The following is a 12,846-nucleotide window of genomic DNA, read 5'->3' as shown; positions in this document are numbered from 1 at the left end:
GTCCTCACTGAGGATGTAACAAATTGAAAGAGGGGGTTCCTTACTAAATACGCTCCATACTCTCTGTGACATGCAGTGTACGAATTTAAGACCTTTCAGAGAACAAGGCTAAATTCAAACTGACAAAAATGCATAAACTGTTTAGTAATCCGAGATGAAAGCCATCTTAGTGGACTTACCCGCTTGTACGAGACTTAACTGTTCATACTTCAAGCTGAGGGGTGGTACCGACCCTGCACTCCTGGTGGGCGTGAGGGGATATTCTCAGTTGAGGCCAGAATGGGTGCCTTGAGAAGGCATGTGAACACATGTGTCCCAATCTTGAGGAGAGCCCAGATGAACAGACATTGTAGGGGAAAAGGCAAACCACAAATGTCCCTACACATTCCCTTTCATGCAAAATGTTGGCAGCAAAATCTACTGTCTGTATATAAGCATGGCTGTTCATAGAGTCCCCAAATGTTTCTTGATCACCTGAAAGACCTCCAGGCTGAGTGGTAAGCCAATTGAAGAAGGACCTATACGTCTGTGAGTCAACTTAGACAGTCCCCAGCTGTGGGAGGTACAAGGCCCAGATTAAAGCTAAGAGATGAGGTCACCAGTGTGCTGAAGTGCCTAGGAGGGAGATGTGGAGCCCCATGCCTGTGTATGTAACATTCTGTGACCTATTTGCTGTCATGATTCAGGGAAAAGGCCTTCTTGCTTTTGTGGCCTTTAAGTAGACAAAGGACTATCCCTCTGTCCAAACTGCTCTCTGTCACTTCCACTTGGAAGTCTATTGGACTACTGGCCACAACCCAAGAGGTGACTCAATCCGCAGAGCAACTCCCATTATCTGTGAGTGGCAGCTGTTGTCGTGACCTGAGGTATAGGAAGCTGTGTTTTGTTTTTTTTCTTGATTTTTTAAAAACATTTTTCTCTCTAACCCTCTCTTCCTTGCGTCCTGGTCTTAATACTGAGTCTGGAAAGCATGCTGCACTAGATGTGGCGGCTGAAACCAGTGCTAGGGGACCAAAGTGGTAGAGCACCACAAACACAATCTGCTGTGCCTCCCTGTGAATTTAGTGACTGGCAGGAGCCCATTACCACCTGATAAGAGCTCTTAGCCAGGAGATAGAAGCAGTACTTGCCCTACAATAGGTATCCATTGGGGAATGTAGGAACCCTCTCTCTGATGGATGGTACAACATTCAGTTTGTTTTTGTTTAGAATCTTACAAGATTTCTAGAGACCTTTCACATCAGATCAGTGTGTGTCAGTTGGGGGGGGGGAAAGTCTTAATTCACCATCCTATCTGGATGGGTGCACCTAACCCCCCCCCCCCCTCCCCCTTCAGAAGCTGCAGTGCTAAAACCCATTATGCATACTCTTGTGCTGACTTCAGTCCAAAGGATATGGACTATATCTGACCAGAGAGAATCAAAAATCTCAGGTCCCTTTGATGCCCTGGTTGGATTGGCATATGCAAATATACATCCTTCCAGATATGTCAGAAAAGTACCTGGACAGGCTCTAGGTATGATCACCTGCAGTTGTTTAATCTAAAAATGTCACATCCCTGATTTACATATACATAAAAAGAGGTTCACCACATTGAGACTGCAGTCCATGAAGTGTTTCTTGCAATCATCAGACTAGGAGTAGATAGGAGTAAACCACCAGGCCCAACTGCTCCATTATATTATATGGCAAATATAATGTAACACATCCTGTGTAAGGCTTCCCTCTTTGGAGGGTTTGCCAGTGATGATTATGTAGATCCAGGGGACCAATCAGTCTAAGGAGAATCCTTTACTGATCACTTGCTGCACCCCTATGTCTGATCCAAAGTCCCAAATCCAAGGGAACGGCGAGACAACCATCCCTTCAAGGAAGGAGAATGTCAGTAGGGATTTGTTGAGTAGTGTTAATCTATTCATAGGTACAGCCACAGCTGACGCGTGTTTCGTCGCCACAGAATTTATTTTGTGACTTTTTCAAGGCTTTCTCTATGCTTTCATATGGATTCTGGAGACTCTGTCCAAACCAGAAAAAACCATAAGATTCGGAACCGGAAAATGTAGTCCAGATAAATGAGTTACTAAGTGACTTGAATGTATAAATCACTTAGTACGCAACGAGAATCTTCTCGAATTCAAACGTAGAAGCAAAAGTGGTAAACGTCTCTTATTTTTCTAGTGACACGTGTTTCGTCGCCACAAAATTTATTTCGCTACTTTTTCAAGGATGTATAGTACTTTCCTCAGCTCCCACTTCCTCGCCACACCTAGATTTTGGAAAAATTGTTTAAACTTAGAATAATCCTTCTTATGGCACTAACATTCAGTTGGCTGGTGCTAAATCTTGCTTTCTTCGTCTGTAATTTCACTCACCTGAGTCTCTGAACGCTCTGGGGTTTAATATGGGTGCTGTGCTCCCTGTTGTGGGTCTGGCACCCTCAGCTGAGCTTTTTAAGGCCTTTGTGTAACACAAAGGCCTTAGAAAGCTCAGCACCCATATTAAACCCCAGAGCGTTATTGCTGCAGATGGAGTGAAGCCAGAAGCAAGCACATTACTAAGGGTCTTTCACTTCAGTCCCTTTGGTGAGCCTCGGCCGCTGTCATCCCTCGGACAGAAGGAAAAGAATCAGGTGAGTGAAATTACAGACTCTAAAAGCAAGATTTAGCACCAGCCAACTGAATGATAGTGCCATAAGAAGGATTATTTTGAAAAACTGAAGGACATCCAGCATTTAAGTTTAAACAATTTCCAAAATCTAGGTGTGGCGAGGAAGTGGGAGCTGAGGAAAGTACTATACATCCTTGAAAAAGTCGCGAAATAAATTCTGTGGCGTCGAAACACGTGTCACAAGAAAAATAAGAGACGTCTACCACTTTTGCTTCTACGTTTGAATTCGAGAAGATTCCCGTCGCGTACAAAGTGTCAAGTCACTTAGTAACTCATTTATCTGGACTACATTTTCCGGTTCAGAATCTTATGGTTTTTTCTGGTTTGGACAGTGTTTCCAGAATCCATATGAAAGCTTAGAGAAAGCCTTGAAAAAGTTGAAAAATAAATTCTGTGGCGACGAAACACGTGTCGGCTGTGGCTGTACCTATGTTGTAATTTCAGAACATCTGTAATGAAAATTGTTTGCTGAACAGAATACACTTTATTGGATTTCTGCATTAAATAAGCTTGCTGGTTGGGCTCAACCAGCTATCTACTTGATTGTCTGCTGTGCTCTGTCTTTGTTTTTCTAATTGTTGAGGCACTCTGAGCGATCCGATTGTATCGAGTGATACTGTGGGTGGCACAGCATCGGGCATAGAGCACGCAATATAAAAAAAATTGTCCGAATACATACTATTGCTAACACTAGGCTGAGGTGCTGGTTGTTCTTTTGTTTACCACATTGCCACTATTGCTTTGTTATTTAATCTATTCATGCTGACTTGTACTTTGATATGGCTAAAGAGTAACAACCCCCCTTACTATGGTCTTGGATACTTATGGTGGACATGCTCCTATTGTGCAGATTGACTTTTTGGATTGTAAAGCCTCCAGAACACTGCCGTAGGCTTGAGATAAAAGGGACTTTTCTGCCACTTAACTATCTCTCCAAACTTTTACCAAAAAGTTTTAACTCTAATTAGGAAGTCTGACAAGCAGAGATTTTTTTATTTTTTTAGAACCCTCCTCTTTTTCAGGTTTAAGTACTCTGTGTTGCCCTGCCATCGCTGGCACCGTTGTTTGAGCTACTTCTTTCTCATGATCTGAAGCCATGTCTAAGGGTACCTGCGGCGGTTTCCCTATGCCTTCGGAAAAAGAGGGGGGGGGGGCAGTTGTCCTTCTGCAGAAACACATTCTCAGTGACAGTCTGCAAGGAGACTTGTGCAAGGACAGTGCATGTTTCACAGGTACCAGTGATCAGCGAGAACCTGGTAGAGGAATGAACCATCTTTAAGGTACACTCACCTTTCTTATCAATAGTAGCAGAGGGGGTAGCATCTTCAGTTTCTACAGTCATGCTTCTCATGTTGCTAAACATTATAATCTGTCTTCAAAGTGTTTGGAATTGCTTTGCTTAATCGCAACGCGGATAGACTTTTTGGTAGAATCTATGAGGAACCAACTTCTCTGGCTGTGCCCCCTCGTTTAGAATCCTGGAACAAATGCTGGATGAGAGAAGGAGACCAGAATCATAAATGGACTTCTAGCAACTGAAATTGCCAGCGAGGTGGTTATCTTCCTTCTGATGTTGTTCTGATCTGCAGTGCCAAAATAGAAATGGAAAACCGAACTAAACCTATCTGCTTGAATCTTCCTTGAGTACACAGAGAACAAGCATTTACAATGCAATGGTCTCGGCATTATTAAAGGTAGAGCTATTGGCATTGCTCATGATTTTTTTTTTTTAATCATAAATAAATGGCATTGTCATTTACAATGCCAATAGCTTAATCGCTCGCAAATGCATGACCTATTGCATTTACACCCACACAGAGCCACACGCACAAAGCCACCCACACACACATAAAGAGCCACCCACACCGAGTCATTCACATAGAGCCACCTACACAGCCACCCTCACACAGACAGAGCCACCCACACAGAGCCACCTACAAAATTAAATAAAAAACTATGAAGGGGCAGAGTGTGGTTTCTCGCCGAGCGCCTTCTGAAGGGGAAGACGAGAAAATAACAGATAGGAGGGAAGGGAGGAGAGGGGCGAAGCCGAGCAGCTCCTAGGGAGGCGAGCAGCTCCGAAAACACCACCACGTTTCTCCGAGGCAAGGAGAAAATGCCTTGGAGAAACGCACGGCCATTTTCGGATTTGGGGGCGTGTTTTGCTGTGCTGAGTGACGGATGACGTCACTGTCTAAAGAACAGCAAAAATGACGCCCCCAAATCCGAAAAGGACGGGGCTACATCGGAGTGATGGATCTCTCCTCCAATGGCTGGCCTCCGTTTAGGAAGCCAGCCAATTGAGGAGAGGTCGAGTACAGAGGCGGGTTCAAGCTCCGTACTCAAAATCATTAATTCTCTGACCGGAAGCTGGCAAGCCAGCTTTTCCGGTCCGAGACCTAAAAAGGGGGCAGAAAAACAGAGTGCCTACTCTAAATATCCACATGGAACATTTTCACCTAAAACTAGTCTCCGCCTAGAAAACTAACGCTGGAAATTTTTTTCTCAAGGAATATATTCAAACCACACCTACACCGAAAAGGGGTGCAAGAAAATAAAACCTATACAGAGAATTTCTGCATTCGACACCAGAGAAGTTAGAGTCTTGATAATATTTCCAGGTGCTTACAATCCCCCAGGTATATCTCACCTCCATACAGGTACAGCAAATAATCATCTAAGAGCAAGACCCTCAAACCGTGTACCAATCACCCCCAATACAGTGAAAACAGCACTGGGAATATCAATAACACTACACTAGCCATCTGAAAACAGGTGCAAGTCAAACAGAACTGGTAAAACATTACCAAGCCCATCGACCCCCAAAATGGCGCATGACAAGACACTGTCCGAGGAAAATAATATCCCCACGCAACCTTCCAGTCAGTACAGCAGCACAACAAATATTTTAGGAAAAATTGTCAATCCATCCACCCTGAGACAGGTGCAAAAAGGAGAAGTACAAGAAATATACTCAAACCACACATAAACTCCAAAACAGATCGTTTCTCGCTCATTTTTTTCAGGTTCGGTCAGCTGAAACCTTAGCAGGGCGGGACAGGTTTGAATATGCAGTTTCTCGTTGGTTTTACTCATTAGACAACATATTTATGTTTAAAACGTTAAGACCGGGACTTTTTTTTTATTTCACAAAATTTTTATTGAGAGAGTTTGGTAGTGATATGAACAGAACAAATAATAGCAGATAAAGTTCATGGTACAGGTACATAATAAATCGAGAAGCGGTGAGGTAACATAATATGGAGTAACATAACATGCGGGGGGAAAAGTAAACAGGTAAATAAAGAAAATGACAGTTAAGCATCAAGTCCGTACAACACGAAGGCATATGTCAGCAGGCAGATAGATCGGTTATATAGCACAGTAGGGTGAAGCACGACCATCAAATAACATATTGAGAAATTGCTTGCGACAACAAAGTATTAGGTGACTCACGGAGGTTTGAAGAGATCAAAGTGAGCGTCAAGTGAGGCCCATATTTTCCTGTGTTGTGGGCGCCAGGGGTGAGAGGCAAGTGCAATGGTGTCGGCACCCCTGAGGTTAGAAACCCAGTTGAGCCAATGGGGGAAGGAGGCTTTGGCTGTATCTTTCCAGTTGGATGTTATGACTTTAACCGCCGCTGTCAGTAAAAGATCAAGTAGGGCTTTGTCGTTTTCATTTAAAGTGACAGCTTTGGAAGAGCCCATAACTAGAGTAGCAAATTCTCTCGGGAGAGAAATGTGCAGGGCTCTGTTGACAAAGTCAAATATCCTGTCCCAGTATGTGGCAACCCGGGGGCATTTAAATATCAGATGTTCAAGGTCCCCTCCCGCTTCCAAACAGTTCCAGCAGGAGTCATTGTCTTTGATGTTGTGCAGAAAAAGTCTCCTGGGGGTCCAAAAGGCTTTGTGTAGGAGCCAGAACTTAGTTTGGGATAGAGTCGGGCTAATTTTGTGTCTTGTGGTCGATTCCCAAATTCTGGCCCACTCGTTATCAGATGTGGGAGTGGAAGAATATGATTCCCAATAGGATTGTAATGCAGAGACCAGGTTAGATTTCTGCGGTTTGATCAATTTGTACATTCTGGAAACCTGGTGGCCAAGTCTATTAAGGGTGGATAAAAGGCCAGGGAGTGAGGGGGATGTGTTGCCCAAGTTTGCTTTGGTTAGGGCCGCCTTAACTTGTAGAAAATAGTAGAAGTCGATGTTCTCGAGTTGGAATCCGTCTTGTAATTCCTTGAATGTGAGTGGTGACTGGCCCACGTATAGTTGGTGAGGGAAGTGTATACCCTTCCTGATCCAAGAAGGATTATACAGTGGTTTACCTTTGTATGTTATAGTGTTATTCCGCCATAGAGATTCCCATTTTGAATTACGAAATTGATGGGGTAGAGATTTACTGATATGGAGGAGGGAGTTCTTGGTGTTTTTAAATATGATATTAGAGTCAATGTCGGGACGCACTTTGATGGTAAGGAGGGAGGAGGGGTCAAGGCCTTCCACTAGGGATTTTTCGATGTGCAACCACTCGGGTGTGTAATCAGGCTGTGGCGTGAGCCAAATCGCACCTTGCCTGGCCAGGAAGGCGGTCTGGTAGAGTCTAAAATCGGCCAAATTGACACCACCCAAGGATTTATCTAGTCGTAGCTTTTTCATGCTGATCCTGGCTTTTTTCCCCTGCCAGAGGAAAAAGGTAAGTACCTTATCCAGTTTTGAGTGGAAATCGTTAGAGAGCGTTAGGGGAAGCATCGAGCTCAGATAATTGACCAATGGGGAGATCATCATTTTTATCGTCTCTATCCGACCCCACCATGTAATGAATCGCGGCGACCAACCATCCAAGATTCTTTTGATTTTCGCTAGTGTGGTCGATTCATTGTGTTTGAGTGTACTTAGTATGTTGTCAGTGAATTCTATTCCTAGATACTTAATGACATCCGGTTGCCAGGCTAGACCTGAATTACCAAGGACTTCTTTGGTGGTATGTACATTAAGTGGTTTAACTTCGGATTTGTCCTTATTTAACTTATAGCCGGACAATGCCGAGTATTTACTGATGGAGGACATAAGCCCCTTAATTGATAGGGTTGGGTGTTCTGTGGCTATTAAGATGTCGTCGGCATATGCCGCTAGTTTGATCTGAGTGTTTCCGAAGGTGACACCTGCGATGTCCTCATTTTTCTTGATGTCGGTGAGTAGTGGTTCAAGAGCCAGCAGAAAAAGAGCCGGTGAGAGTGGGCAACCCTGTCTAGTTCCTTGGAATAGGCGGAACGGGTCAGAGAGTGTTCCATTAATAGATATACGGGCAGAGGGGGCGGAGTATAAGGCCATCACCATTTTAATGAAAGAGTTACCCAGATTGAATGCGCCCATACAATGTTGAAGAAATGGCCAAGAGACTTTATCGAATGCTTTCTCAGCATCTAGGGTTATTGCAACCATCGGCATTTTGCAGTTTTTCGCTTTTTCAAGTATATGGCATAGGAGTCTGGTGTTGTCATTCGACATCCTGTGTTTCAAAAATCCTACTTGTGATGGACTTATCAATTTGGGCAGCTCGGCGTTTAGTCTAGTTGCTAAGATCTTGGCATAGATCTTACAGTCGATATTTATAAGTGAAATGGGGCGGTAATTTTTAGTCTGAAGGGGATCTTTCCCTTCTTTGGGTATAACAATTATTGTGGCTTCACTCATCGAGGGAGAGATACTCCCACTGGAGGCGGTGGAGTTGAACACGGATTGGAGTGTCGGGGAGAGTTGATTGTCAAAGGCTTTGTAGAAAGAGGCAGAAAAGCCATCAGGGCCCGGGGCTTTGTTGCTTTTGAGTGATTTTATGGCCGTCGAGATTTCTGTGATACTGATGGGTGACCCTAGATTTAATTTGTCTATCTCAGAAAGTCTGGGGAGGTCAAGGGCCTTTAGGTATTCTATACATGCTTTTGGGTCCAGGGGCTTATCATTCCTGTATAATTCTTCGTAAAACTGCTTAAAGGTATCAAGAATCTTGGATTGGTTGGTGTGTGTATTATTAGCGGGATCTTTTATAGAAGATATGGTTGTTAGTTTCTGTTTGTGTTTAAGATAGGAGGCCAGCAGCTTCCCTGCTTTGTTTCCCTCACATAGCTTCAAGGCTTTGAAGCGGTTGATCCACACGCCTGCTCTCTTGCTCACGATGGAATTATGCTCGTATTTCTTTTTTATAAGTTGGTCAAGGGGTTTGGAGTCTTGAGGGTTGGTTTTGTGTAAGGATTCTAATGATCTGATCTCCTGCTCCAGTTGCTCCAGTTCTTTGTTTATCGCTTTGTTGGCTCTTGCTCTTATATTAATAATAACTCCACGGATCGTGGCTTTGAGCGCATCCCAGAGGATATTCGGATCTGTTTCAGGGACATTATTTAAGAGTAAGTATTCTCCAATGGCTTTAGTAATCTGTAGTTTGTCATCAGGATTGGTTAGCGTTTCATCGTTGAAGCGCCATCTTCTGGGCGGTTTGATAGAGCGGGAGCCTGCAAGTTTGGTGTGGATACATGCATGATCGGAGATCAGTTTAGGGGCGATGTCGGTTTCCTCGATGAGGTGTCCAAATGTAGAGGATATTAGGATAAAGTCAATACGTGAGTAGGAGTTGTGGGGAGTGGAGTAAAAGGTGAAGTCTCTCCCATCAGGGTTTTGGAGACGCCATGAGTCTTTAAGGCAATACCTTTCGCATAGTCGCAGGAGTGCCTCATGTGAGCGTGATGGGTGAAAAGCGCATTTGGACTGCCTGTCTAGTAAGGGGTCTAGAGGAAGATTAAAATCGCCTCCCACAATGAGAAGGTCGTCCTGAGGAATATGCTCCATCGAGCGGGAAACTGAGTCCCAAAACCCGGGGTCGTCCGAGTTGGGGCCATAAATGTTCACTACGTGAATTGGGTCATCTTCTCTGCGCAGATGGGCCACCAGAACCCTTCCCTCCGTGTCATGAGTGTGTGAAACCAGTGTTATGTTTGACTTCTTTGATATCAGGGTAATTAGACCTCCCTTCTTGTGCGGTGCAGGGGATGACAGAATATGGGAAGACCAATGGATGTTTAAGAAACGTGTGTCCTCTTCCGATAGTTTAGTTTCCTGTAGGAGGATAATATCCCCCTTAGTTTTGGCGATGTAGTCAAACACTTTCCTCCTTTTCACAGGGTGGTTAAGACCCTTAACATTCAACGAAACTATGTTGAGGTCATCTGCTATTGACTTAGTGTTAGACATTAGCGGGCAAGGTTATCGCTAAGTGGTGATCTGGTGGGGGGCAGAACAATGAGTCCAACATCCCCGTGGAAGCCTGTGTGCTAATGCAGTAACAAGTGAACAGAGCTAGCGATATGGCTATGGATAGAACTAGCGACCTTGTGTTGTAGCTGTATGAAACGGACAGAAAAAGGGACAAAAAATAACACAAAAAGATATACAATGCTATAAAGTACCAACAATTATTATCTGCTGTAAACTCTCTTTTTCCCAATCCCCATGCAAGCCCTCCCAATCCCCCCTCCCCCCCTCCCCCCCCAATACGTACGTAGGGAGTACGACGACAGTACCCAGCTAGGCAAAACAGGAGTTATTAAACCTTAGCAAACGATATACATTAGTTCCAAAGTTAAAACGTAAGAGGATTTAGATGTCCAGATTAGGTGTGGCAGCGGGTAATAATTACTGCAGCAATAATACGTGCGTATTGATAGCGTTTGTGCGCATTAATATGCTGTAATAAACCAGGAGTAACTGACTGCAACGTGCAGACGAGAACAGTAGAAAGGTTAGAACCAGCTAAATGTTGTGTCAAGAAAACTTGAATCGTTGTATCGGATTGAGCTCCCTGTAATAAGGGCAGTATATGTGGGTATATAAGGGCAGTATATGTGCACATCAACATATATTAACAATAATGACAGACTAGTAGCGACTATTTGCGTTGTGTAATAGAGTCTAAGTGTGAGAGTAGAACCTGCTCGACATTATGCAAGCAAACACCAATACCGTTGCCAACCAAAGGAGATCATGAATCGTCACTTATCTAACAGCATTGATAGTATGCTTGGAAGCGATAATTCGATAGTGGGAAAATAGGATATATGCTTGGTAACAGCGAGTGGGCGGACTAGCAAGCAACTATAGTAGGCATCTAGCACAAAACTACAGGCATACATTGGTGTGACCTGGAAAGGATAGCGATCCGATAGACCTGTACTTTGTCAGGATAGTCACGTGGTCTTCCTTTTGTTAGAAGGGCCATTCGATTGGTCCATTTCCTGCGGTGGGCCATTTTGCAGGTAGTTTTCCAGATCTTTCGGGTCCGTGAAGAATTTTGGGCGGCCGTTTATTATGATTCTGAATTTGGCTGGACCTGCAAAAGAGTAGGGTATGCTCTTGGATCTGAGCTTGGCGCGGAGTTCCAGGAAACCCTTGCGAACCTCCACTGTGTCCTTGGAGTAGTCCTGTGTAAAAATGATCCTCTGACCTTCCCACACGATGGAGTGCTGCTTCCTTGCGTATTGTAGGATCAATTCGACATGCTGATATCTGAGAGGTTTGCATATCATTGGTCTGGGACCCTTCTCGCGGTTAGTAGTGAATGTGGGGATTCTATGCGCGCGATCCAGCTCCAGACCATGCGGGAAAGCAATGCCGGTGATCATGGGGATCCATGCTTCCAGGAAAGTCACGCAAGAGTCCGCATCTTTTTCTGCGTTTTCGGGAATGCCAAAAATTCTAATGTTCCCTCGCCTGTTGCGGTCTTCCAACTCAGCATGCTGGCGCCTGAGGGTGTCAGTGATGCTTTCAAGGCGCTGTATTCTAGCCGCTGATTGACGTGAGAGGTCCTCCACGTCGCTGATGCGCTGTTCCGCTGTGTTCAGCCCGGATTTTAGGTCATTCATATCAGCTCTGATAGCCGTTAGTTCAAGCTGCATAGCGTCAGTATTCGCCTTAGTGGATTTGGAGATAACCGTGAGGTCTCCTAACTTTTTTAAAATCATTTCCATCGTGGCCGCCATGTCTGGTTTGCTCTTAATGGGGGAGTCAGAAATTTGCGGCTCTGGTTTCACCTTCTTAGAATTTGTCTTTTCCTCTCTGCCCGCCATTCTGGACGTGGGGTGTGAGAAGAGATGTGATTACCAGCTAGCTAGCGACGATGGTGGGATCAGACAGGGAGTTGCCAAACAGGTTAGGGCTGTTGAGACTCTCAAGGTTGGCTCCACGCGGTGATTCTCCCAGAGCCAGGCGAGCCTAGTGCAGGCTAGTTTATTGGCGTTGTTAGTGTAGTTGCGCTGTGTTGTCTCCCGATCCAAGGCTTCCTTGTGAGGCTGGTAATATTAGGAGATTAGCTGAGTCAGCTTATAGGGAGAGCAGAGCTAGGTGCCGGTTAGTGAGATGATGGTTAGGGGCACGATGCCATAGTGCTTTAGAAAAGTGACCTAGAAATGCGACCCCCCAAGGATCGAGGAAAACCACACAAAAAGCAGACAGGAGGTCTTCTGCCTGAAGGTAGAGGAGAACCGCTTCACTTTACAGGCTCCCACATGTTGAATTGCTGGTATTTGGAGCAGGTAGGAGTCGGAGCATTTTTTCGATGGCGGCCGCCATCTTTAGGTCAGGCGAGAAGGGCAGAGAGTGTCAGCACAGCGCTGTGAGAGCGTGTTAGCTCTCGCTTCTTACCGGCATAGGTGGAAAACCGGGGAGCAGCTGACATCCTCGGCTGTGGCGAACTCGTCCAGGTGTTGCTGGTTACCAGAGACCAGAGAGGTCGTCAGGCATCTCCGACGTGACGGAGCGGCGCCATTTTTGAGAAATCGGCGCTGGCGCGCGATCGCCCCAAAAGATTGCAAAACTCCTCGTCAGAAGCCTCGAGAGGAGAGATCAGGGCACCGGAGGGCTCAGCAGGGTGTGAGGCATCAGGAACACCGCTTTTGCTGCTGGAAAGGACAGCGGGTCAGCAGGAAACCGATGGAGTCGTTCTCCTGTGTTGCGGAGCTCGAGGTTAGGCGGCCATTCGCACTGCCGTCCAAGCCACGCCCCCAAGACCGGGACTTTTTGTGCGGGTTTACAGGTGCATGTGCCATGCTCCTCGGTATCCTGCAAGTGCTTTCCATGCCTTCCCTTGCCCCCCCATCCCCAGCACACACACACACATTGTATTTCCTATTATGCC

The 12,846-nt window shown here is 45.3% G+C and overlaps 1 protein-coding gene across 1 annotated transcript in view; it reads left to right on the top strand.

Annotated features, from left to right (window-relative positions):
- Nucleotides 1-12,846, top strand: part of GAR1 (GAR1 ribonucleoprotein) — a 100,282-nt gene that overhangs the window by 18,268 nt on the left and 69,168 nt on the right. The gene's annotated exons all lie outside the window — the stretch shown is intronic.

The sequence above is a fragment of the Lissotriton vulgaris genome, chromosome 3_1, assembly GCF_964263255.1.
Source record: "Lissotriton vulgaris chromosome 3_1, aLisVul1.2, whole genome shotgun sequence".
In the NCBI taxonomy this organism is placed as follows: Eukaryota; Metazoa; Chordata; class Amphibia; order Caudata; family Salamandridae; genus Lissotriton; species Lissotriton vulgaris.
Note: the sequence above shows the minus strand (reverse complement) of the source record. Positions and strands in the feature narration are given on the sequence as shown.